The 25,000-nt window shown below is 62.4% G+C and overlaps 14 non-coding genes and 1 pseudogene across 14 annotated transcripts; all 15 read right to left on the reverse strand.

Annotated features, from left to right (window-relative positions):
* Window positions 1-60, reverse strand: LOC148806357 (U2 spliceosomal RNA; annotated as a pseudogene; the record flags this gene model as incomplete).
* Window positions 61-847: 787 nt separating this feature from the next.
* On the reverse strand, window positions 848-1,038 carry LOC148806358 (U2 spliceosomal RNA). The gene has a single exon (XR_016089242.1). It is a non-coding gene; the product is annotated as a U2 spliceosomal RNA (small nuclear RNA).
* Window positions 1,039-1,821: 783 nt separating this feature from the next.
* Window positions 1,822-2,012, reverse strand: LOC148806359 (U2 spliceosomal RNA). Its single transcript, XR_016089353.1, has one exon. It is a non-coding gene; the product is annotated as a U2 spliceosomal RNA (small nuclear RNA).
* Window positions 2,013-2,797: 785 nt separating this feature from the next.
* Window positions 2,798-2,988, reverse strand: LOC148806360 (U2 spliceosomal RNA). Its single transcript, XR_016089465.1, has one exon. It is a non-coding gene; the product is annotated as a U2 spliceosomal RNA (small nuclear RNA).
* A 785-nt stretch (window positions 2,989-3,773) lies between these two features.
* LOC148806361 (U2 spliceosomal RNA) lies at window positions 3,774-3,964 on the reverse strand. The gene has a single exon (XR_016089550.1). It is a non-coding gene; the product is annotated as a U2 spliceosomal RNA (small nuclear RNA).
* A 787-nt stretch (window positions 3,965-4,751) lies between these two features.
* LOC148806362 (U2 spliceosomal RNA) lies at window positions 4,752-4,942 on the reverse strand. Its single transcript, XR_016089572.1, has one exon. It is a non-coding gene; the product is annotated as a U2 spliceosomal RNA (small nuclear RNA).
* Window positions 4,943-5,727: 785 nt separating this feature from the next.
* Window positions 5,728-5,918, reverse strand: LOC148806363 (U2 spliceosomal RNA). Its single transcript, XR_016089625.1, has one exon. It is a non-coding gene; the product is annotated as a U2 spliceosomal RNA (small nuclear RNA).
* Window positions 5,919-6,705: 787 nt separating this feature from the next.
* LOC148806364 (U2 spliceosomal RNA) lies at window positions 6,706-6,896 on the reverse strand. Its single transcript, XR_016089248.1, has one exon. It is a non-coding gene; the product is annotated as a U2 spliceosomal RNA (small nuclear RNA).
* Window positions 6,897-7,685: 789 nt separating this feature from the next.
* On the reverse strand, window positions 7,686-7,876 carry LOC148806365 (U2 spliceosomal RNA). The gene has a single exon (XR_016089259.1). It is a non-coding gene; the product is annotated as a U2 spliceosomal RNA (small nuclear RNA).
* A 787-nt stretch (window positions 7,877-8,663) lies between these two features.
* Window positions 8,664-8,847, reverse strand: LOC148806366 (U2 spliceosomal RNA). Its single transcript, XR_016089570.1, has one exon. It is a non-coding gene; the product is annotated as a U2 spliceosomal RNA (small nuclear RNA).
* A 6,202-nt stretch (window positions 8,848-15,049) lies between these two features.
* On the reverse strand, window positions 15,050-15,240 carry LOC148806367 (U2 spliceosomal RNA). Its single transcript, XR_016089270.1, has one exon. It is a non-coding gene; the product is annotated as a U2 spliceosomal RNA (small nuclear RNA).
* A 787-nt stretch (window positions 15,241-16,027) lies between these two features.
* LOC148806368 (U2 spliceosomal RNA) lies at window positions 16,028-16,218 on the reverse strand. The gene has a single exon (XR_016089281.1). It is a non-coding gene; the product is annotated as a U2 spliceosomal RNA (small nuclear RNA).
* A 789-nt stretch (window positions 16,219-17,007) lies between these two features.
* On the reverse strand, window positions 17,008-17,198 carry LOC148806369 (U2 spliceosomal RNA). The gene has a single exon (XR_016089292.1). It is a non-coding gene; the product is annotated as a U2 spliceosomal RNA (small nuclear RNA).
* A 787-nt stretch (window positions 17,199-17,985) lies between these two features.
* On the reverse strand, window positions 17,986-18,170 carry LOC148806370 (U2 spliceosomal RNA). The gene has a single exon (XR_016089580.1). It is a non-coding gene; the product is annotated as a U2 spliceosomal RNA (small nuclear RNA).
* Window positions 18,171-24,372: 6,202 nt separating this feature from the next.
* Window positions 24,373-24,563, reverse strand: LOC148806371 (U2 spliceosomal RNA). Its single transcript, XR_016089303.1, has one exon. It is a non-coding gene; the product is annotated as a U2 spliceosomal RNA (small nuclear RNA).
* Between the last annotated feature and the right edge of the window lie 437 nt (window positions 24,564-25,000).

The following is a 25,000-nucleotide window of genomic DNA, read 5'->3' on the forward strand; positions in this document are numbered from 1 at the left end:
ATATTAAACTGATAAGAACAGATACTACACTTGATCTTAGCCAAAAGGCCGAGAAGCGATGCCCGACGCCGGCCTTGGGCGGGCGCGCGGGCGTCCGGCTGGCGCGCAGCGGCGCAGGCCGACGCCTCTGGAGCCCGGTCCGCACGCGGCTGCCGGCCGCCCGGACTCCGCTCTCCCCCTCTCTTGCCTGCCTGCTTGCTCGCCTGCCTGCCCGCCAGTCCCGGGCGGGGGCCCTGCTCTTTGATCTCCTGTCAACGGCCCGACAACGACCGCAGCCGCGGGGGGCGCCAGCCGGCCGGCCTCCTTAGCTTAGGCCCCTCCCACCAGCAGCAGCCGTGCCGAGTGAGCTGCAAGCGAAAGCGGACCGTCGGCACCTGCGGGCAGAGGCAAGGGGCAGCGCTCTCTCGGGAGGGACGGGGACACACACACACCTGCCTGCCTGCCGAAAAAAAGAAAGAAAAGGTGTATATACTAAGTTTTTTGGAGGGAAAACGGCCGGCTGTCGAAAGGGGCCCGCCTGCAAGGACGGGGACACACACACACACACACACACACACACACACACACACACACACACACACACACAAGCCACGCCTGCCTCCCTGGAAAAAGGAGGAAAAAACTAAGTTTTTTGGAGGGAAAACGCACGGGAGCCGAAAAGGGGGCCGGCCTGCTTGCCGAGAGAGTCGAGGCGCGGGAAAGTGCACGGAGGGAGCACGGGAACGGGGAGGGGGAGAGAGAGAGACACAGAGACACACAGATGGACGAGAGACGAGACCGGAGAGGAAGGAGCTCCGGTCCACCTCGCTTGCTTGCTAGCTACGTCTGTCTTTTCACCGCTGAGAGAAGGTAGTGCACCGTTCCCGGAGGCGCTGCAATACCGGGCCGATGCGTGGAGAGGACGGAGCAAGCTCCTGATCCAGCTCCCTGTTCCAAAAATCCGTTTAATATGTGGTCCCCCGATGGGGGACGTATCAGATATTAAACTGATAAGAACAGATACTACACTTGATCTTAGCCAAAAGGCCGAGAAGCGATGCCCGACGCCGGCCTTGGGCGGGCGCGCGGGCGTCCGGCTGGCGCGCAGCGGCGCAGGCCGACGCCTCTGGAGCCCGGTCCGCACGCGGCTGCCGGCCGCCCGGACTCCGCTCTCCCCCTCTCTTGCCTGCCTGCTTGCTCGCCTGCCTGCCCGCCAGTCCCGGGCGGGGGCCCTGCTCTTTGATCTCCTGTCAACGGCCCGACAACGACCGCAGCCGCGGGGGGCGCCAGCCGGCCGGCCTCCTTAGCTTAGGCCCCTCCCACCAGCAGCAGCCGTGCCGAGTGAGCTGCAAGCGAAAGCGGACCGTCGGCACCTGCGGGCAGAGGCAAGGGGCAGCGCTCTCTCGGGAGGGACGGGGACACACACACACCTGCCTGCCTGCCGAAAAAAAGAAAGAAAAGGTGTATATACTAAGTTTTTTGGAGGGAAAACGGCCGGCTGTCGAAAGGGGCCCGCCTGCAAGGACGGGGACACACACACACACACACACACACACACACACACACACACACACACACACAAGCCACGCCTGCCTCCCTGGAAAAAGGAGGAAAAAACTAAGTTTTTTGGAGGGAAAACGCACGGGAGCCGAAAAGGGGGCCGGCCTGCTTGCCGAGAGAGTCGAGGCGCGGGAAAGTGCACGGAGGGAGCACGGGAACGGGGAGGGGGAGAGAGAGAGACACAGAGACACACAGATGGACGAGAGACGAGACCGGAGAGGAAGGAGCTCCGGTCCACCTCGCTTGCTTGCTAGCTACGTCTGTCTTTTCACCGCTGAGAGAAGGTAGTGCACCGTTCCCGGAGGCGCTGCAATACCGGGCCGATGCGTGGAGAGGACGGAGCAAGCTCCTGATCCAGCTCCCTGTTCCAAAAATCCGTTTAATATGTGGTCCCCCGATGGGGGACGTATCAGATATTAAACTGATAAGAACAGATACTACACTTGATCTTAGCCAAAAGGCCGAGAAGCGATGCCCGACGCCGGCCTTGGGCGGGCGCGCGGGCGTCCGGCTGGCGCGCAGCGGCGCAGGCCGACGCCTCTGGAGCCCGGTCCGCACGCGGCTGCCGGCCGCCCGGACTCCGCTCTCCCCCTCTCTTGCCTGCCTGCTTGCTCGCCTGCCTGCCCGCCAGTCCCGGGCGGGGGCCCTGCTCTTTGATCTCCTGTCAACGGCCCGACAACGACCGCAGCCGCGGGGGGCGCCAGCCGGCCGGCCTCCTTAGCTTAGGCCCCTCCCACCAGCAGCAGCCGTGCCGAGTGAGCTGCAAGCGAAAGCGGACCGTCGGCACCTGCGGGCAGAGGCAAGGGGCAGCGCTCTCTCGGGAGGGACGGGGACACACACACACCTGCCTGCCTGCCGAAAAAAAGAAAGAAAAGGTGTATATACTAAGTTTTTTGGAGGGAAAACGGCCGGCTGTCGAAAGGGGCCCGCCTGCAAGGACGGGGACACACACACACACACACACACACACACACACACACACACACACACACACACAAGCCACGCCTGCCTCCCTGGAAAAAGGAGGAAAAAACTAAGTTTTTTGGAGGGAAAACGCACGGGAGCCGAAAAGGGGGCCGGCCTGCTTGCCGAGAGAGTCGAGGCGCGGGAAAGTGCACGGAGGGAGCACGGGAACGGGGAGGGGGAGAGAGAGAGACACAGAGACACACAGATGGACGAGAGACGAGACCGGAGAGGAAGGAGCTCCGGTCCACCTCGCTTGCTTGCTAGCTACGTCTGTCTTTTCACCGCTGAGAGAAGGTAGTGCACCGTTCCCGGAGGCGCTGCAATACCGGGCCGATGCGTGGAGAGGACGGAGCAAGCTCCTGATCCAGCTCCCTGTTCCAAAAATCCGTTTAATATGTGGTCCCCCGATGGGGGACGTATCAGATATTAAACTGATAAGAACAGATACTACACTTGATCTTAGCCAAAAGGCCGAGAAGCGATGCCCGACGCCGGCCTTGGGCGGGCGCGCGGGCGTCCGGCTGGCGCGCAGCGGCGCAGGCCGACGCCTCTGGAGCCCGGTCCGCACGCGGCTGCCGGCCGCCCGGACTCCGCTCTCCCCCTCTCTTGCCTGCCTGCTTGCTCGCCTGCCTGCCCGCCAGTCCCGGGCGGGGGCCCTGCTCTTTGATCTCCTGTCAACGGCCCGACAACGACCGCAGCCGCGGGGGGCGCCAGCCGGCCGGCCTCCTTAGCTTAGGCCCCTCCCACCAGCAGCAGCCGTGCCGAGTGAGCTGCAAGCGAAAGCGGACCGTCGGCACCTGCGGGCAGAGGCAAGGGGCAGCGCTCTCTCGGGAGGGACGGGGACACACACACACCTGCCTGCCTGCCGAAAAAAAGAAAGAAAAGGTGTATATACTAAGTTTTTTGGAGGGAAAACGGCCGGCTGTCGAAAGGGGCCCGCCTGCAAGGACGGGGACACACACACACACACACACACACACACACACACACACACACACACACACACAAGCCACGCCTGCCTCCCTGGAAAAAGGAGGAAAAAACTAAGTTTTTTGGAGGGAAAACGCACGGGAGCCGAAAAGGGGGCCGGCCTGCTTGCCGAGAGAGTCGAGGCGCGGGAAAGTGCACGGAGGGAGCACGGGAACGGGGAGGGGGAGAGAGAGAGACACAGAGACACACAGATGGACGAGAGACGAGACCGGAGAGGAAGGAGCTCCGGTCCACCTCGCTTGCTTGCTAGCTACGTCTGTCTTTTCACCGCTGAGAGAAGGTAGTGCACCGTTCCCGGAGGCGCTGCAATACCGGGCCGAGGCGTGGAGAGGACGGAGCAAGCTCCTGATCCAGCTCCCTGTTCCAAAAATCCGTTTAATATGTGGTCCCCCGATGGGGGACGTATCAGATATTAAACTGATAAGAACAGATACTACACTTGATCTTAGCCAAAAGGCCGAGAAGCGATGCCCGACGCCGGCCTTGGGCGGGCGCGCGGGCGTCCGGCTGGCGCGCAGCGGCGCAGGCCGACGCCTCTGGAGCCCGGTCCGCACGCGGCTGCCGGCCGCCCGGACTCCGCTCTCCCCCTCTCTTGCCTGCCTGCTTGCTCGCCTGCCTGCCCGCCAGTCCCGGGCGGGGGCCCTGCTCTTTGATCTCCTGTCAACGGCCCGACAACGACCGCAGCCGCGGGGGGCGCCAGCCGGCCGGCCTCCTTAGCTTAGGCCCCTCCCACCAGCAGCAGCCGTGCCGAGTGAGCTGCAAGCGAAAGCGGACCGTCGGCACCTGCGGGCAGAGGCAAGGGGCAGCGCTCTCTCGGGAGGGACGGGGACACACACACACCTGCCTGCCTGCCGAAAAAAAGAAAGAAAAGGTGTATATACTAAGTTTTTTGGAGGGAAAACGGCCGGCTGTCGAAAGGGGCCCGCCTGCAAGGACGGGGACACACACACACACACACACACACACACACACACACACACACACACACACACACAAGCCACGCCTGCCTCCCTGGAAAAAGGAGGAAAAAACTAAGTTTTTTGGAGGGAAAACGCACGGGAGCCGAAAAGGGGGCCGGCCTGCTTGCCGAGAGAGTCGAGGCGCGGGAAAGTGCACGGAGGGAGCACGGGAACGGGGAGGGGGAGAGAGAGAGACACAGAGACACACAGATGGACGAGAGACGAGACCGGAGAGGAAGGAGCTCCGGTCCACCTCGCTTGCTTGCTAGCTACGTCTGTCTTTTCACCGCTGAGAGAAGGTAGTGCACCGTTCCCGGAGGCGCTGCAATACCGGGCCGATGCGTGGAGAGGACGGAGCAAGCTCCTGATCCAGCTCCCTGTTCCAAAAATCCGTTTAATATGTGGTCCCCCGATGGGGGACGTATCAGATATTAAACTGATAAGAACAGATACTACACTTGATCTTAGCCAAAAGGCCGAGAAGCGATGCCCGACGCCGGCCTTGGGCGGGCGCGCGGGCGTCCGGCTGGCGCGCAGCGGCGCAGGCCGACGCCTCTGGAGCCCGGTCCGCACGCGGCTGCCGGCCGCCCGGACTCCGCTCTCCCCCTCTCTTGCCTGCCTGCTTGCTCGCCTGCCTGCCCGCCAGTCCCGGGCGGGGGCCCTGCTCTTTGATCTCCTGTCAACGGCCCGACAACGACCGCAGCCGCGGGGGGCGCCAGCCGGCCGGCCTCCTTAGCTTAGGCCCCTCCCACCAGCAGCAGCCGTGCCGAGTGAGCTGCAAGCGAAAGCGGACCGTCGGCACCTGCGGGCAGAGGCAAGGGGCAGCGCTCTCTCGGGAGGGACGGGGACACACACACACCTGCCTGCCTGCCGAAAAAAAGAAAGAAAAGGTGTATATACTAAGTTTTTTGGAGGGAAAACGGCCGGCTGTCGAAAGGGGCCCGCCTGCAAGGACGGGGACACACACACACACACACACACACACACACACACACACACACACACACACACAAGCCACGCCTGCCTCCCTGGAAAAAGGAGGAAAAAACTAAGTTTTTTGGAGGGAAAACGCACGGGAGCCGAAAAGGGGGCCGGCCTGCTTGCCGAGAGAGTCGAGGCGCGGGAAAGTGCACGGAGGGAGCACGGGAACGGGGAGGGGGAGAGAGAGAGACACAGAGACACACAGATGGACGAGAGACGAGACCGGAGAGGAAGGAGCTCCGGTCCACCTCGCTTGCTTGCTAGCTACGTCTGTCTTTTCACCGCTGAGAGAAGGTAGTGCACCGTTCCCGGAGGCGCTGCAATACCGGGCCGATGCGTGGAGAGGACGGAGCAAGCTCCTGATCCAGCTCCCTGTTCCAAAAATCCGTTTAATATGTGGTCCCCCGATGGGGGACGTATCAGATATTAAACTGATAAGAACAGATACTACACTTGATCTTAGCCAAAAGGCCGAGAAGCGATGCCCGACGCCGGCCTTGGGCGGGCGCGCGGGCGTCCGGCTGGCGCGCAGCGGCGCAGGCCGACGCCTCTGGAGCCCGGTCCGCACGCGGCTGCCGGCCGCCCGGACTCCGCTCTCCCCCTCTCTTGCCTGCCTGCTTGCTCGCCTGCCTGCCCGCCAGTCCCGGGCGGGGGCCCTGCTCTTTGATCTCCTGTCAACGGCCCGACAACGACCGCAGCCGCGGGGGGCGCCAGCCGGCCGGCCTCCTTAGCTTAGGCCCCTCCCACCAGCAGCAGCCGTGCCGAGTGAGCTGCAAGCGAAAGCGGACCGTCGGCACCTGCGGGCAGAGGCAAGGGGCAGCGCTCTCTCGGGAGGGACGGGGACACACACACACCTGCCTGCCTGCCGAAAAAAAGAAAGAAAAGGTGTATATACTAAGTTTTTTGGAGGGAAAACGGCCGGCTGTCGAAAGGGGCCCGCCTGCAAGGACGGGGACACACACACACACACACACACACACACACACACACACACACACACACACACACAAGCCACGCCTGCCTCCCTGGAAAAAGGAGGAAAAAACTAAGTTTTTTGGAGGGAAAACGCACGGGAGCCGAAAAGGGGGCCGGCCTGCTTGCCGAGAGAGTCGAGGCGCGGGAAAGTGCACGGAGGGAGCACGGGAACGGGGAGGGGGAGAGAGAGAGACACAGAGACACACAGATGGACGAGAGACGAGACCGGAGAGGAAGGAGCTCCGGTCCACCTCGCTTGCTTGCTAGCTACGTCTGTCTTTTCACCGCTGAGAGAAGGTAGTGCACCGTTCCCGGAGGCGCTGCAATACCGGGCCGATGCGTGGAGAGGACGGAGCAAGCTCCTGATCCAGCTCCCTGTTCCAAAAATCCGTTTAATATGTGGTCCCCCGATGGGGGACGTATCAGATATTAAACTGATAAGAACAGATACTACACTTGATCTTAGCCAAAAGGCCGAGAAGCGATGCCCGACGCCGGCCTTGGGCGGGCGCGCGGGCGTCCGGCTGGCGCGCAGCGGCGCAGGCCGACGCCTCTGGAGCCCGGTCCGCACGCGGCTGCCGGCCGCCCGGACTCCGCTCTCCCCCTCTCTTGCCTGCCTGCTTGCTCGCCTGCCTGCCCGCCAGTCCCGGGCGGGGGCCCTGCTCTTTGATCTCCTGTCAACGGCCCGACAACGACCGCAGCCGCGGGGGGCGCCAGCCGGCCGGCCTCCTTAGCTTAGGCCCCTCCCACCAGCAGCAGCCGTGCCGAGTGAGCTGCAAGCGAAAGCGGACCGTCGGCACCTGCGGGCAGAGGCAAGGGGCAGCGCTCTCTCGGGAGGGACGGGGACACACACACACCTGCCTGCCTGCCGAAAAAAAGAAAGAAAAGGTGTATATACTAAGTTTTTTGGAGGGAAAACGGCCGGCTGTCGAAAGGGGCCCGCCTGCAAGGACGGGGACACACACACACACACACACACACACACACACACACACACACACACACACACACACAAGCCACGCCTGCCTCCCTGGAAAAAGGAGGAAAAAACTAAGTTTTTTGGAGGGAAAACGCACGGGAGCCGAAAAGGGGGCCGGCCTGCTTGCCGAGAGAGTCGAGGCGCGGGAAAGTGCACGGAGGGAGCACGGGAACGGGGAGGGGGAGAGAGAGAGACACAGAGACACACAGATGGACGAGAGACGAGACCGGAGAGGAAGGAGCTCCGGTCCACCTCGCTTGCTTGCTAGCTACGTCTGTCTTTTCACCGCTGAGAGAAGGTAGTGCACCGTTCCCGGAGGCGCTGCAATACCGGGCCGATGCGTGGAGAGGACGGAGCAAGCTCCTGATCCAGCTCCCTGTTCCAAAAATCCGTTTAATATGTGGTCCCCCGATGGGGGACGTATCAGATATTAAACTGATAAGAACAGATACTACACTTGATCTTAGCCAAAAGGCCGAGAAGCGATGCCCGACGCCGGCCTTGGGCGGGCGCGCGGGCGTCCGGCTGGCGCGCAGCGGCGCAGGCCGACGCCTCTGGAGCCCGGTCCGCACGCGGCTGCCGGCCGCCCGGACTCCGCTCTCCCCCTCTCTTGCCTGCCTGCTTGCTCGCCTGCCTGCCCGCCAGTCCCGGGCGGGGGCCCTGCTCTTTGATCTCCTGTCAACGGCCCGACAACGACCGCAGCCGCGGGGGGCGCCAGCCGGCCGGCCTCCTTAGCTTAGGCCCCTCCCACCAGCAGCAGCCGTGCCGAGTGAGCTGCAAGCGAAAGCGGACCGTCGGCACCTGCGGGCAGAGGCAAGGGGCAGCGCTCTCTCGGGAGGGACGGGGACACACACACACCTGCCTGCCTGCCGAAAAAAAGAAAGAAAAGGTGTATATACTAAGTTTTTTGGAGGGAAAACGGCCGGCTGTCGAAAGGGGCCCGCCTGCAAGGACGGGGACACACACACACACACACACACACACACACACACACACACACACACACACACACAAGCCACGCCTGCCTCCCTGGAAAAAGGAGGAAAAAACTAAGTTTTTTGGAGGGAAAACGCACGGGAGCCGAAAAGGGGGCCGGCCTGCTTGCCGAGAGAGTCGAGGCGCGGGAAAGTGCACGGAGGGAGCACGGGAACGGGGAGGGGGAGAGAGAGAGACACAGAGACACACAGATGGACGAGAGACGAGACCGGAGAGGAAGGAGCTCCGGTCCACCTCGCTTGCTTGCTAGCTACGTCTGTCTTTTCACCGCTGAGAGAAGGTAGTGCACCGTTCCCGGAGGCGCTGCAATACCGGGCCGATGCGTGGAGAGGACGGAGCAAGCTCCTGATCCAGCTCCCTGTTCCAAAAATCCGTTTAATATGTGGTCCCCCGATGGGGGACGTATCAGATATTAAACTGATAAGAACAGATTTTTTTTTATATTTTTATTAGAAAAAAGTTCGTTAACAAATCATAAAACAGTCCCACACCAACACCCCCCTAATGTCCCGTGCACAAATCCTTCCAGCGCTCTTTTGCTGCGGCAAACCCCCATCTATGAATGTCCCACTGGACCCTCCTGGCCACCTCCTCCTTCACCCTCCGCAGGATCCCAAAAGCAGGCTTCTCCACGCCGTGCTTCACCAGGTCTGTCCGGGCATCCCAGATGAAGGCCTTGACCAGGCTGACCAGTAGCCACAGCAGGAATTTCCGGTTCCGGCCCCGGATGCCGGCGATCCCTCTCAGGACGGACGCTTGCGTGATGGGGGAATCGGGGCTTACCTGTGCAAAGAGGGTCCCGCACGATCTCCACACCCTCTGGGCGAAGGCACACTCCCAGAAGACGTGACCCACCGTCTCTTCGCCCGCGCAGCCGTGTCGCGGGCACAGGCTCTGTCTGGAGAGCCCGTGCGCATGCATGACGGCCCTGACCGTCAGCCGACCCCACACGCAGAGCCAGTTCAGGTCCTTCAACTTGTTATCCAGCCCCTCCGGCTGGACCCGCTGCCAGATGATCCGGGACACACCCGGGATCGCCGGCCGTTCTTCCGCCTTCACCATCCTGTACATGGTCCTGTGATTCAAACAGTTCGTCCCTTCCTTGATCCCCGGGTGTGCCCGCAGCCACCGCACTGCGTGGCGGTAGTGCAGCGGGAGCCGCTCTGCTTTGGGGGTCGTGTTGGTCCAGACCGTCAGGTGCCGCATGCTCGCCGCCAGCCAGAGACTGACAAACCGGCTGCACAGGTGGGCCGGGTTGTCGTGCAGGACCGTGCACAGGCTCGCTATGAAGGCGCAGTCCAACTTCGCCGGGAAGTCCAAGATCCCCCGACCCCCATCGGCCAGGGGTCTGTACATATCACACCTCTTCACCCGTTCGTAGGTGTGACCCCAGACGAAGTTGAAGATGCTCCTCACCAGATCTCTCCGCTTCCGGACCGGCAGGGGGTACACTACCGCCAGGTGGAGAAGCAGAGGCAGGACTTCCGCCTTCAGTACCAGCGCCTTCCCGATCCAGGTTAGCGATCGTTGCTGCCACAGGCCTAGCTTCCGGTTGACTTTCCGGAACCCGGCCTCCCAGTTGACACCTCCAGGATCTGTGGAGTGAAAGCTCACCCCCAGGATCTTCAGCGGCCCAGTCGTCCGTGACAGACCGCCAAAGTCCCGCGGCTCGCTCGGCCAGGTCCCGAAGACCTTCACTAAGCTCTTGGCCCTGTTCAGTCGGGCGCCGGTACCTCTTGAGAAATCCTCGACAATGCTGAGCGCCCTCCCCAGGCCGCCTTCAGAGCCCAGGAAGAGCGTGACGTCGTCTGCATATGCCGCGATCTTCGCCATCTGCCCTCCTCCACCTGGCACCAGGATCCCATCCACTCCCGGATCCCTCCTGAGCTGGTCCAGGAGGATCTCTAGGAAAAGCACATACAGCAGGGGCGAGAGAGGACAGCCCTGTCGCACACCACACCGCACTGGAATATGCCCGCCCAACGCTCCGTTGACGCATACCCGGGATGCCACCCCGTTGTACAAGGTCCGGACCCACCTGACAAACCCGTCCGGCAGACCCTTCCTCTTCAGGAGTGCCCACAGAATCTCGTGATGGACCCGGTCAAAGGCCTTGGTCTGGTCGAGGCTCACCAGCAGGAGCGGCAGGCCTCTATCTTCCACCCACGCGATGACGTCGCGGATCAGCTGCAGGGTCCAGCTGATCTTGCGGCCTGCCACACCACACGTCTGGTCAGCCTGCACCAAGGCCGGCATCACTGTTCTCAGGCGGCCGCCCAGCACCCTGGCCAAGATCTTATAGTCAGTGCACAGGAGCTGGATTGGCCGCCAATTCCCCAGGTCTGCCTTGTCACCTCCCTTATGGACGAGGGAGATGACACCGATCTTCATGGTGGCACCGAGCCCATCACGATCCAGCACCTCGTTGAATACCTGCACCAAGAGCGGCTCCAGCTGGTCAAAAAAGGTGAGGTAAAACTCGGTCGGTAGACCGTCTATGCCAGGGACAGTGCCCTTCTTCATCCCCATCAGGGCAGATCGGATCTCTGCCCCTGACACTGCCCCGCCCAGAGCAGCGGGGTCGTCTACCGCCGGCTCCACTCCGTCCAGGAGCCTGCTCCTGATACCGGCGTCGGTCTCCTTCTCAGCAAACAGGGTGCTGTAATATTCTGTGGCACACTCCAACATCCCGGGTATGGAAGTGGCTACAGACCCGTCCGTCCTCCGAACGCCGTCAAAGAAGCCTCGCTCTTGTTGCCTCCTCACGGCGCCGAAGAACTGGGACGAGCAGCTTTCGTCATTCTCCCTCCAGACTCCACGGAGCCTGAAAAGAAAGTCCTTAGCCCACTGCAGCCACTTACCCCTAAGCAGGCTCTTGATGTGGGCGATCTTCTCCCCCTCGTAAGCGCCCCCTTGGTTCAGCTGCGCATACAGTGCCTCGAGCTCCTCCTGGAGCTTGGTGCACTGGCGGTCCTCCAAGCTGCGGCGGATCCTGCAGTACTTCTTCGTCACCACCGCGATGGTGCGCTTACAGGACTCCCACCAGTGCACCGCCGAACTGAAGGCGTCCCTCCTCTCCGCACATGCCCTCAGCACTGTAGCGATCTTCCTCTGGTATCTCGCCTCCTGCAGGACTTGCCTGTTCAGCTTCCAGTATCCGGCCTGGAAACGAGGGTCCTCAACACCAAAGGAAGCCGTCAGCATGTGATGGTCGGAAAACCAAGTAGGGGTCGCTTGCCTGCTTAGGGTCGTCCAGTTCGCCGAAGTGAAGACATAATCCAGCCGCCTGAAGGTCCCCCTTCCGTTGTCCCAGGTGTGATGTGCGACATTCTGAAATCCGTCCCGCAGGCCAAAATCTGCAATCAGAGACCGTAACCCATGGGCACCCTCACCTTGTGAGTCCCCCAGGTCGATGTTAAAATCCCCGCCGATGATCAGCTCTCTGTTTGTGTACAGCAGGGGCTCCAGATCTTTCAGGAAGGAGCCCTGCTGCCGCCGGTCCGCCGGGACATACACACCGATCAGCCGGGTCCGCACCCCGTGCCGGGTCCCGTCGACCACCAGCAGGCGCCCGGGGACCACAGAGCTGACCACCTGTGCCGCAAACCCTGGGGAACCACACAGGATGCCCACGCCAGAGGAGTTCACCCCCCCAACGCTCCACCACGAGGGCCCCTTTGTCCACTCCTTCTGGTAAGCGAGCACATCGTCGTGGTCTTTCAGATGGGTCTCCTGCAAAAAGCAAATATCCAAAAGCCTTTGGGACAAATATCGGAAAACTCCAGCTCGTTTCTCCCGGTTCCGCAGACCCCTCACATTAGCCGTGGCCACTGTGAAGGTCATGGCTGCTCCGGGGGGCTGTCACTCTCCATACCGTCGCTGGAGCTAGAGCTGAGTGGATGCTCTGCCCCTGCTGCACTGACCGAACTGTCGGTGTCTGTCCCCTCGATGTAGGTGACCGAAGGGACTGGGCTCACGCCCACCTCCATGTCAGAGACGGGGTCGGGCCCGGGATCGAGAACAAATCCGGGGCTGGGACCGAGGCCGGGGTCGGGGCCCCGGTCAGGGTGGGGGTCGGGGTCGGGATCGGGGGGAGGGGGGTCGGGAGAGGGGTTGGGGCTGGAGCCCGGGTCAGGGTCAGGCCGGCGCGAGTACTCGCGGTCCGGGGTGTCGACCTGGCACGTCACCACAGGGCTCCCCTCACCTGAAAGGCACTGCGCCACAGAGAAGGGGCCCCGTGCCATGACTCTGTCTCCCTGCCCAGGGGGGAGGGAGCCTGCGGTGTCCCCCAGCTCCTGACCGTCCTGCGTTGACGCTGGCGCTGCCCCCTCCTCCATCTCCTCCTGGTCTGCCATCACCTCCCGGTCTGCCATCACCTCCTGCTCTGGCGCCGTCACCAGAGCTGCTACCGTCTCCGGGACGAGCTCCGCCTCCCCGTAGTACTCCCTGGATGTCTTCTTCTTCTTGTCGCCCGTCTCCATCTGTCCCTTGCCAGCCTGCGACCGCTTCCTAGGCTTCTTCCTCAACACAGGCATGTGGTGCATCTCCTCCTCCTCCTCACCTGCCCCCCGTGCTGCGGTTGGTCCTGCGTCTGCTCGGGCGGGGGGGGGGGCCTTCACCACATCCGCCCAGCTCCCGACCACCCCGTCCTCGACCCGAGATGGTCCCTCCTGCGGATCGTCGCCGTCCTCCTCATGCTGCCTCCCCTTCCCCTTCCCTTTCCGTCTCGGCCGCACCACCACCGTCCATCCGGCATCCTTCCCGGCTCCCCCAGGGACCGCTCCACCACCATCCTGATGTTCGTCCTCGGTGTCCCCAGCCTCACTGCCGTCCGACTCCGTTTCTCCCACCGCCAGGCCGGATCCGTCATGGACAGCTCTGGCATACTCGGCGTTCCTAAGGAGGCAGTTGCGATACAAATGGCCAGTGTTGCCACACAAGGAACACTCTTTAACGGGGCAGTTCCGGGCCTGATGACCCCGCCGGTGGCACTTCCCACACTCCGCCGCGTTACACTCGGCCTCCCGGTGCCCGGACTCCCGACACTTCCGACAGAACGGCGGCTGATTCCCGTAGAACAAGTACCCCCTACCTGGACCAATGGCGAAAGTGGCAGGCGGGTGGGCGAAACCATCCTTACTTCTGTCGTCTGGCCTCAGCTCAACGTGATACTGCCTCTTCCCGGTCCAGACCTTGTAGGGGTCCATGATGATACGAGGGGGGTCCAACACGTCGACGTAACGACGGAGGAAGGTCGTGACGTCACTATCGGGAACAAAGGGGTCAAACATGTGCAGAATCACTGACCTTTCATTGTTGCTCTGGAGCCCCAGACACACGTAATTCTCCAGCCTGCCACTTTCCTTAGCCTTCATGATCTTCTCGGAAGCGCCGCGATGTCCTTTCTCCTCCACGAACGAGAGATCCATATAGCGCTGCGCCCGATTCCCCTGCAAGCACTTGATATCCGCCACGTCCAAACCCAGGATCCCAAAAAGGATCTCCTCTTCGAAGACGTCCCTCCCCGGCATCTCTCCATCCGGCTTCCAGATGAAGCGGATGGTCTTCCGGATCTTGGGACCCTCCTCAGCCGTCCTCGCCGCCCCGGGATCCGCAGCCATCGTTCCGCAGCCTTTGCGGCTGCCGAAGCAGCCTTCTCACCAAAACCGAAGTCTTCTGGTGTCCAAGCGTCCAATCCAGGAAACGAAAATCCGAAGCGCAGTCCAGGCCAATCCAAAGTCCAAATCCGGCAAATCCAGCAGCGTAGTCTCCTCCAGGCGGTGTCCTCTCCGGTCTTCTCTCCCCGGTCTTTTGGTGTTACCTCAGCCGCGGGCCTGCCACGTACTAAGGATCGCAGCCAAAAGGCCGAGAAGCGATGCCCGACGCCGGCCTTGGGCGGGCGCGCGGGCGTCCGGCTGGCGCGCAGCGGCGCAGGCCGACGCCTCTGGAGCCCGGTCCGCACGCGGCTGCCGGCCGCCCGGACTCCGCTCTCCCCCTCTCTTGCCTGCCTGCTTGCTCGCCTGCCTGCCCGCCAGTCCCGGGCGGGGGCCCTGCTCTTTGATCTCCTGTCAACGGCCCGACAACGACCGCAGCCGCGGGGGGCGCCAGCCGGCCGGCCTCCTTAGCTTAGGCCCCTCCCACCAGCAGCAGCCGTGCCGAGTGAGCTGCAAGCGAAAGCGGACCGTCGGCACCTGCGGGCAGAGGCAAGGGGCAGCGCTCTCTCGGGAGGGACGGGGACACACACACACCTGCCTGCCTGCCGAAAAAAAGAAAGAAAAGGTGTATATACTAAGTTTTTTGGAGGGAAAACGGCCGGCTGTCGAAAGGGGCCCGCCTGCAAGGACGGGGACACACACACACACACACACACACACACACACACACACACACACACACACACACAAGCCACGCCTGCCTCCCTGGAAAAAGGAGGAAAAAACTAAGTTTTTTGGAGGGAAAACGCACGGGAGCCGAAAAGGGGGCCGGCCTGCTTGCCGAGAGAGTCGAGGCGCGGGAAAGTGCACGGAGGGAGCACGGGAACGGGGAGGGGGAGAGAGAGAGACACAGAGACACACAGATGGACGAGAGACGAGACCGGAGAGGAAGGAGCTCCGGTCCACCTCGCTTGCTTGCTAGCTACGTCTGTCTTTTCACCGCTGAGAGAAGGTAGTGCACCGTTCCCGGAGGCGCTGCAATACCGGGCCGATGCGTGGAGAGGACGGAGCAAGCTCCTGATCCAGCTCCCTGTTCCAAAAATCCGTTTAATATGTGGTCCCCCGATGGGGGACGTATCAGATATTAAACTGATAAGAACAGATACTACACTTGATCTTAGCCAAAAGGCCGAGAAGCGATGCCCGACGCCGGCCTTGGGCGGGCGCGCGGGCGTCCGGCTGGCGCGCAGCGGCGCAGGCCGACGCCTCTGGAGCCCGGTCCGCACGCGGCTGCCGGCCGCCCGGACTCCGCTCTCCCCCTCTCTTGCCTGCCTGCTTGCTCGCCTGCCTGCCCGCCAGTCCCGGGCGGGGGCCCTGCTCTTTGATCTCCTGTCAACGGCCCGACAACGACCGCAGCCGCGGGGGGCGCCAGCCGGCCGGCCTCCTTAGCTTAGGCCCCTCCCACCAGCAGCAGCCGTGCCGAGTGAGCTGCAAGCGAAAGCGGACCGTCGGCACCTGCGGGCAGAGGCAAGGGGCAGCGCTCTCTCGGGAGGGACGGGGACACACACACACCTGCCTGCCTGCCGAAAAAAAGAAAGAAAAGGTGTATATACTAAGTTTTTTGGAGGGAAAACGGCCGGCTGTCGAAAGGGGCCCGCCTGCAAGGACGGGGACACACACACACACACACACACACACACACACACACACACACACACACACACACAAGCCACGCCTGCCTCCCTGGAAAAAGGAGGAAAAAACTAAGTTTTTTGGAGGGAAAACGCACGGGAGCCGAAAAGGGGGCCGGCCTGCTTGCCGAGAGAGTCGAGGCGCGGGAAAGTGCACGGAGGGAGCACGGGAACGGGGAGGGGGAGAGAGAGAGACACAGAGACACACAGATGGACGAGAGACGAGACCGGAGAGGAAGGAGCTCCGGTCCACCTCGCTTGCTTGCTAGCTACGTCTGTCTTTTCACCGCTGAGAGAAGGTAGTGCACCGTTCCCGGAGGCGCTGCAATACCGGGCCGATGCGTGGAGAGGACGGAGCAAGCTCCTGATCCAGCTCCCTGTTCCAAAAATCCGTTTAATATGTGGTCCCCCGATGGGGGACGTATCAGATATTAAACTGATAAGAACAGATACTACACTTGATCTTAGCCAAAAGGCCGAGAAGCGATGCCCGACGCCGGCCTTGGGCGGGCGCGCGGGCGTCCGGCTGGCGCGCAGCGGCGCAGGCCGACGCCTCTGGAGCCCGGTCCGCACGCGGCTGCCGGCCGCCCGGACTCCGCTCTCCCCCTCTCTTGCCTGCCTGCTTGCTCGCCTGCCTGCCCGCCAGTCCCGGGCGGGGGCCCTGCTCTTTGATCTCCTGTCAACGGCCCGACAACGACCGCAGCCGCGGGGGGCGCCAGCCGGCCGGCCTCCTTAGCTTAGGCCCCTCCCACCAGCAGCAGCCGTGCCGAGTGAGCTGCAAGCGAAAGCGGACCGTCGGCACCTGCGGGCAGAGGCAAGGGGCAGCGCTCTCTCGGGAGGGACGGGGACACACACACACCTGCCTGCCTGCCGAAAAAAAGAAAGAAAAGGTGTATATACTAAGTTTTTTGGAGGGAAAACGGCCGGCTGTCGAAAGGGGCCCGCCTGCAAGGACGGGGACACACACACACACACACACACACACACACACACACACACACACACACACACACACAAGCCACGCCTGCCTCCCTGGAAAAAGGAGGAAAAAACTAAGTTTTTTGGAGGGAAAACGCACGGGAGCCGAAAAGGGGGCCGGCCTGCTTGCCGAGAGAGTCGAGGCGCGGGAAAGTGCACGGAGGGAGCACGGGAACGGGGAGGGGGAGAGAGAGAGACACAGAGACACACAGATGGACGAGAGACGAGACCGGAGAGGAAGGAGCTCCGGTCCACCTCGCTTGCTTGCTAGCTACGTCTGTCTTTTCACCGCTGAGAGAAGGTAGTGCACCGTTCCCGGAGGCGCTGCAATACCGGGCCGATGCGTGGAGAGGACGGAGCAAGCTCCTGATCCAGCTCCCTGTTCCAAAAATCCGTTTAATATGTGGTCCCCCGATGGGGGACGTATCAGATATTAAACTGATAAGAACAGATACTACACTTGATCTTAGCCAAAAGGCCGAGAAGCGATGCCCGACGCCGGCCTTGGGCGGGCGCGCGGGCGTCCGGCTGGCGCGCAGCGGCGCAGGCCGACGCCTCTGGAGCCCGGTCCGCACGCGGCTGCCGGCCGCCCGGACTCCGCTCTCCCCCTCTCTTGCCTGCCTGCTTGCTCGCCTGCCTGCCCGCCAGTCCCGGGCGGGGGCCCTGCTCTTTGATCTCCTGTCAACGGCCCGACAACGACCGCAGCCGCGGGGGGCGCCAGCCGGCCGGCCTCCTTAGCTTAGGCCCCTCCCACCAGCAGCAGCCGTGCCGAGTGAGCTGCAAGCGAAAGCGGACCGTCGGCACCTGCGGGCAGAGGCAAGGGGCAGCGCTCTCTCGGGAGGGACGGGGACACACACACACCTGCCTGCCTGCCGAAAAAAAGAAAGAAAAGGTGTATATACTAAGTTTTTTGGAGGGAAAACGGCCGGCTGTCGAAAGGGGCCCGCCTGCAAGGACGGGGACACACACACACACACACACACACACACACACACACACACACACACACACACACAAGCCACGCCTGCCTCCCTGGAAAAAGGAGGAAAAAACTAAGTTTTTTGGAGGGAAAACGCACGGGAGCCGAAAAGGGGGCCGGCCTGCTTGCCGAGAGAGTCGAGGCGCGGGAAAGTGCACGGAGGGAGCACGGGAACGGGGAGGGGGAGAGAGAGAGACACAGAGACACACAGATGGACGAGAGACGAGACCGGAGAGGAAGGAGCTCCGGTCCACCTCGCTTGCTTGCTAGCTACGTCTGTCTTTTCACCGCTGAGAGAAGGTAGTGCACCGTTCCCGGAGGCGCTGCAATACCGGGCCGATGCGTGGAGAGGACGGAGCAAGCTCCTGATCCAGCTCCCTGTTCCAAAAATCCGTTTAATATGTGGTCCCCCGATGGGGGACGTATCAGATATTAAACTGATAAGAACAGATTTTTTTTTTATATTTTTATTAGAAAAAAGTTCGTTAACAAATCATAAAACAGTCCCACACCAACACCCCCCTAATGTCCCGTGCACAAATCCTTCCAGCGCTCTTTTGCTGCGGCAAACCCCCATCTATGAATGTCCCACTGGACCCTCCTGGCCACCTCCTCCTTCACCCTCCGCAGGATCCCAAAAGCAGGCTTCTCCACGCCGTGCTTCACCAGGTCTGTCCGGGCATCCCAGATGAAGGCCTTGACCAGGCTGACCAGTAGCCACAGCAGGAATTTCCGGTTCCGGCCCCGGATGCCGGCGATCCCTCTCAGGACGGACGCTTGCGTGATGGGGGAATCGGGGCTTACCTGTGCAAAGAGGGTCCCGCACGATCTCCACACCCTCTGGGCGAAGGCACACTCCCAGAAGACGTGACCCACCGTCTCTTCGCCCGCGCAGCCGTGTCGCGGGCACAGGCTCTGTCTGGAGAGCCCGTGCGCATGCATGACGGCCCTGACCGTCAGCCGACCCCACACGCAGAGCCAGTTCAGGTCCTTCAACTTGTTATCCAGCCCCTCCGGCTGGACCCGCTGCCAGATGATCCGGGACACACCCGGGATCGCCGGCCGTTCTTCCGCCTTCACCATCCTGTACATGGTCCTGTGATTCAAACAGTTCGTCCCTTCCTTGATCCCCGGGTGTGCCCGCAGCCACCGCACTGCGTGGCGGTAGTGCAGCGGGAGCCGCTCTGCTTTGGGGGTCGTGTTGGTCCAGACCGTCAGGTGCCGCATGCTCGCCGCCAGCCAGAGACTGACAAACCGGCTGCACAGGTGGGCCGGGTTGTCGTGCAGGACCGTGCACAGGCTCGCTATGAAGGCGCAGTCCAACTTCGCCGGGAAGTCCAAGATCCCCCGACCCCCATCGGCCAGGGGTCTGTACATATCACACCTCTTCACCCGTTCGTAGGTGTGACCCCAGACGAAGTTGAAGATGCTCCTCACCAGATCTCTCCGCTTCCGGACCGGCAGGGGGTACACTACCGCCAGGTGGAGAAGCAGAGGCAGGACTTCCGCCTTCAGTACCAGCGCCTTCCCGATCCAGGTTAGCGATCGTTGCTGCCACAGGCCTAGCTTCCGGTTGACTTTCCGGAACCCGGCCTCCCAGTTGACACCTCCAGGATCTGTGGAGTGAAAGCTCACCCCCAGGATCTTCAGCGGCCCAGTCGTCCGTGACAGACCGCCAAAGTCCCGCGGCTCGCTCGGCCAGGTCCCGAAGACCTTCACTAAGCTCTTGGCCCTGTTCAGTCGGGCGCCGGTACCTCTTGAGAAATCCTCGACAATGCTGAGCGCCCTCCCCAGGCCGCCTTCAGAGCCCAGGAAGAGCGTGACGTCGTCTGCATATGCCGCGATCTTCGCCATCTGCCCTCCTCCACCTGGCACCAGGATCCCATCCACTCCCGGATCCCTCCTGAGCTGGTCCAGGAGGATCTCTAGGAAAAGCACATACAGCAGGGGCGAGAGAGGACAGCCCTGTCGCACACCACACCGCACTGGAATATGCCCGCCCAACGCTCCGTTGACGCATACCCGGGATGCCACCCCGTTGTACAAGGTCCGGACCCACCTGACAAACCCGTCCGGCAGACCCTTCCTCTTCAGGAGTGCCCACAGAATCTCGTGATGGACCCGGTCAAAGGCCTTGGTCTGGTCGAGGCTCACCAGCAGGAGCGGCAGGCCTCTATCTTCCACCCACGCGATGACGTCGCGGATCAGCTGCAGGGTCCAGCTGATCTTGCGGCCTGCCACACCACACGTCTGGTCAGCCTGCACCAAGGCCGGCATCACTGTTCTCAGGCGGCCGCCCAGCACCCTGGCCAAGATCTTATAGTCAGTGCACAGGAGCTGGATTGGCCGCCAATTCCCCAGGTCTGCCTTGTCACCTCCCTTATGGACGAGGGAGATGACACCGATCTTCATGGTGGCACCGAGCCCATCACGATCCAGCACCTCGTTGAATACCTGCACCAAGAGCGGCTCCAGCTGGTCAAAAAAGGTGAGGTAAAACTCGGTCGGTAGACCGTCTATGCCAGGGACAGTGCCCTTCTTCATCCCCATCAGGGCAGATCGGATCTCTGCCCCTGACACTGCCCCGCCCAGAGCAGCGGGGTCGTCTACCGCCGGCTCCACTCCGTCCAGGAGCCTGCTCCTGATACCGGCGTCGGTCTCCTTCTCAGCAAACAGGGTGCTGTAATATTCTGTGGCACACTCCAACATCCCGGGTATGGAAGTGGCTACAGACCCGTCCGTCCTCCGAACGCCGTCAAAGAAGCCTCGCTCTTGTTGCCTCCTCACGGCGCCGAAGAACTGGGACGAGCAGCTTTCGTCATTCTCCCTCCAGACTCCACGGAGCCTGAAAAGAAAGTCCTTAGCCCACTGCAGCCACTTACCCCTAAGCAGGCTCTTGATGTGGGCGATCTTCTCCCCCTCGTAAGCGCCCCCTTGGTTCAGCTGCGCATACAGTGCCTCGAGCTCCTCCTGGAGCTTGGTGCACTGGCGGTCCTCCAAGCTGCGGCGGATCCTGCAGTACTTCTTCGTCACCACCGCGATGGTGCGCTTACAGGACTCCCACCAGTGCACCGCCGAACTGAAGGCGTCCCTCCTCTCCGCACATGCCCTCAGCACTGTAGCGATCTTCCTCTGGTATCTCGCCTCCTGCAGGACTTGCCTGTTCAGCTTCCAGTATCCGGCCTGGAAACGAGGGTCCTCAACACCAAAGGAAGCCGTCAGCATGTGATGGTCGGAAAACCAAGTAGGGGTCGCTTGCCTGCTTAGGGTCGTCCAGTTCGCCGAAGTGAAGACATAATCCAGCCGCCTGAAGGTCCCCCTTCCGTTGTCCCAGGTGTGATGTGCGACATTCTGAAATCCGTCCCGCAGGCCAAAATCTGCAATCAGAGACCGTAACCCATGGGCACCCTCACCTTGTGAGTCCCCCAGGTCGATGTTAAAATCCCCGCCGATGATCAGCTCTCTGTTTGTGTACAGCAGGGGCTCCAGATCTTTCAGGAAGGAGCCCTGCTGCCGCCGGTCCGCCGGGACATACACACCGATCAGCCGGGTCCGCACCCCGTGCCGGGTCCCGTCGACCACCAGCAGGCGCCCGGGGACCACAGAGCTGACCACCTGTGCCGCAAACCCTGGGGAACCACACAGGATGCCCACGCCAGAGGAGTTCACCCCCCCAACGCTCCACCACGAGGGCCCCTTTGTCCACTCCTTCTGGTAAGCGAGCACATCGTCGTGGTCTTTCAGATGGGTCTCCTGCAAAAAGCAAATATCCAAAAGCCTTTGGGACAAATATCGGAAAACTCCAGCTCGTTTCTCCCGGTTCCGCAGACCCCTCACATTAGCCGTGGCCACTGTGAAGGTCATGGCTGCTCCGGGGGGCTGTCACTCTCCATACCGTCGCTGGAGCTAGAGCTGAGTGGATGCTCTGCCCCTGCTGCACTGACCGAACTGTCGGTGTCTGTCCCCTCGATGTAGGTGACCGAAGGGACTGGGCTCACGCCCACCTCCATGTCAGAGACGGGGTCGGGCCCGGGATCGAGAACAAATCCGGGGCTGGGACCGAGGCCGGGGTCGGGGCCCCGGTCAGGGTGGGGGTCGGGGTCGGGATCGGGGGGAGGGGGGTCGGGAGAGGGGTTGGGGCTGGAGCCCGGGTCAGGGTCAGGCCGGCGCGAGTACTCGCGGTCCGGGGTGTCGACCTGGCACGTCACCACAGGGCTCCCCTCACCTGAAAGGCACTGCGCCACAGAGAAGGGGCCCCGTGCCATGACTCTGTCTCCCTGCCCAGGGGGGAGGGAGCCTGCGGTGTCCCCCAGCTCCTGACCGTCCTGCGTTGACGCTGGCGCTGCCCCCTCCTCCATCTCCTCCTGGTCTGCCATCACCTCCCGGTCTGCCATCACCTCCTGCTCTGGCGCCGTCACCAGAGCTGCTACCGTCTCCGGGACGAGCTCCGCCTCCCCGTAGTACTCCCTGGATGTCTTCTTCTTCTTGTCGCCCGTCTCCATCTGTCCCTTGCCAGCCTGCGACCGCTTCCTAGGCTTCTTCCTCAACACAGGCATGTGGTGCATCTCCTCCTCCTCCTCACCTGCCCCCCGTGCTGCGGTTGGTCCTGCGTCTGCTCGGGCGGGGGGGGGGGCCTTCACCACATCCGCCCAGCTCCCGACCACCCCGTCCTCGACCCGAGATGGTCCCTCCTGCGGATCGTCGCCGTCCTCCTCATGCTGCCTCCCCTTCCCCTTCCCTTTCCGTCTCGGCCGCACCACCACCGTCCATCCGGCATCCTTCCCGGCTCCCCCAGGGACCGCTCCACCACCATCCTGATGTTCGTCCTCGGTGTCCCCAGCCTCACTGCCGTCCGACTCCGTTTCTCCCACCGCCAGGCCGGATCCGTCATGGACAGCTCTGGCATACTCGGCGTTCCTAAGGAGGCAGTTGCGATACAAATGGCCAGTGTTGCCACACAAGGAACACTCTTTAACGGGGCAGTTCCGGGCCTGATGACCCCGCCGGTGGCACTTCCCACACTCCGCCGCGTTACACTCGGCCTCCCGGTGCCCGGACTCCCGACACTTCCGACAGAACGGCGGCTGATTCCCGTAGAACAAGTACCCCCTACCTGGACCAATGGCGAAAGTGGCAGGCGGGTGGGCGAAACCATCCTTACTTCTGTCGTCTGGCCTCAGCTCAACGTGATACTGCCTCTTCCCGGTCCAGACCTTGTAGGGGTCCATGATGATACGAGGGGGGTCCAACACGTCGACGTAACGACGGAGGAAGGTCGTGACGTCACTATCGGGAACAAAGGGGTCAAACATGTGCAGAATCACTGACCTTTCATTGTTGCTCTGGAGCCCCAGACACACGTAATTCTCCAGCCTGCCACTTTCCTTAGCCTTCATGATCTTCTCGGAAGCGCCGCGATGTCCTTTCTCCTCCACGAACGAGAGATCCATATAGCGCTGCGCCCGATTCCCCTGCAAGCACTTGATATCCGCCACGTCCAAACCCAGGATCCCAAAAAGGATCTCCTCTTCGAAGACGTCCCTCCCCGGCATCTCTCCATCCGGCTTCCAGATGAAGCGGATGGTCTTCCGGATCTTGGGACCCTCCTCAGCCGTCCTCGCCGCCCCGGGATCCGCAGCCATCGTTCCGCAGCCTTTGCGGCTGCCGAAGCAGCCTTCTCACCAAAACCGAAGTCTTCTGGTGTCCAAGCGTCCAATCCAGGAAACGAAAATCCGAAGCGCAGTCCAGGCCAATCCAAAGTCCAAATCCGGCAAATCCAGCAGCGTAGTCTCCTCCAGGCGGTGTCCTCTCCGGTCTTCTCTCCCCGGTCTTTTGGTGTTACCTCAGCCGCGGGCCTGCCACGTACTAAGGATCGCAGCCAAAAGGCCGAGAAGCGATGCCCGACGCCGGCCTTGGGCGGGCGCGCGGGCGTCCGGCTGGCGCGCAGCGGCGCAGGCCGACGCCTCTGGAGCCCGGTCCGCACGCGGCTGCCGGCCGCCCGGACTCCGCTCTCCCCCTCTCTTGCCTGCCTGCTTGCTCGCCTGCCTGCCCGCCAGTCCCGGGCGGGGGCCCTGCTCTTTGATCTCCTGTCAACGGCCCGACAACGACCGCAGCCGCGGGGGGCGCCAGCCGGCCGGCCTCCTTAGCTTAGGCCCCTCCCACCAGCAGCAGCCGTGCCGAGTGAGCTGCAAGCGAAAGCGGACCGTCGGCACCTGCGGGCAGAGGCAAGGGGCAGCGCTCTCTCGGGAGGGACGGGGACACACACACACCTGCCTGCCTGCCGAAAAAAAGAAAGAAAAGGTGTATATACTAAGTTTTTTGGAGGGAAAACGGCCGGCTGTCGAAAGGGGCCCGCCTGCAAGGACGGGGACACACACACACACACACACACACACACACACACACACACACACACACACACACAAGCCACGCCTGCCTCCCTGGAAAAAGGAGGAAAAAACTAAGTTTTTTGGAGGGAAAACGCACGGGAGCCGAAAAGGGGGCCGGCCTGCTTGCCGAGAGAGTCGAGGCGCGGGAAAGTGCACGGAGGGAGCACGGGAACGGGGAGGGGGAGAGAGAGAGACACAGAGACACACAGATGGACGAGAGACGAGACCGGAGAGGAAGGAGCTCCGGTCCACCTCGCTTGCTTGCTAGCTACGTCTGTCTTTTCACCGCTGAGAGAAGGTAGTGCACCGTTCCCGGAGGCGCTGCAATACCGGGCCGATGCGTGGAGAGGACGGAGCAAGCTCCTGATCCAGCTCCCTGTTCCAAAAATCCGTTTAATATGTGGTCCCCCGATGGGGGACGTATCAGATATTAAACTGATAAGAACAGATACTACACTTGATCTTAGCCAAAAGGCCGAGAAGCGATGCCCGACGCCGGCCTTGGGCGGGCGCGCGGGCGTCCGGCTGGCGCGCAGCGGCGCAGGCCGACGCCTCTGGAGCCCGGTCCGCACGCGGCTGCCGGCCGCCCGGACTCCGCTCTCCCCCTCTCTTGCCTGCCTGCTTGCTCGCCTGCCTGCCCGCCAGTCCCGGGCGGGGGCCCTGCTCTTTGATCTCCTGTCAACGGCCCGACAACGACCGCAGCCGCGGGGGGCGCCAGCCGGCCGGCCTCCTTAGCTTAGGCCCCTCCCACCAGCAGCAGCCGTGCCGAGTGAGCTGCAAGCGAAAGCGGACCGTCGGCACCTGCGGGCAGAGGCAAGGGGCAGCGCTCTCTCGGGAGGGACGGGGACACACACACACCTGCCTGCCTGCCGAAAAAAAGAAAGAAAAGGTGTATATACTAAGTTTTTTGGAGGGAAAACGGCC

Source organism: Atractosteus spatula, unplaced genomic scaffold, assembly GCF_055471065.1.
Source record: "Atractosteus spatula isolate fAtrSpa1 unplaced genomic scaffold, fAtrSpa1.hap1 Scaffold_5, whole genome shotgun sequence".
NCBI lineage: Eukaryota > Metazoa > Chordata > Actinopteri > Semionotiformes > Lepisosteidae > Atractosteus > Atractosteus spatula.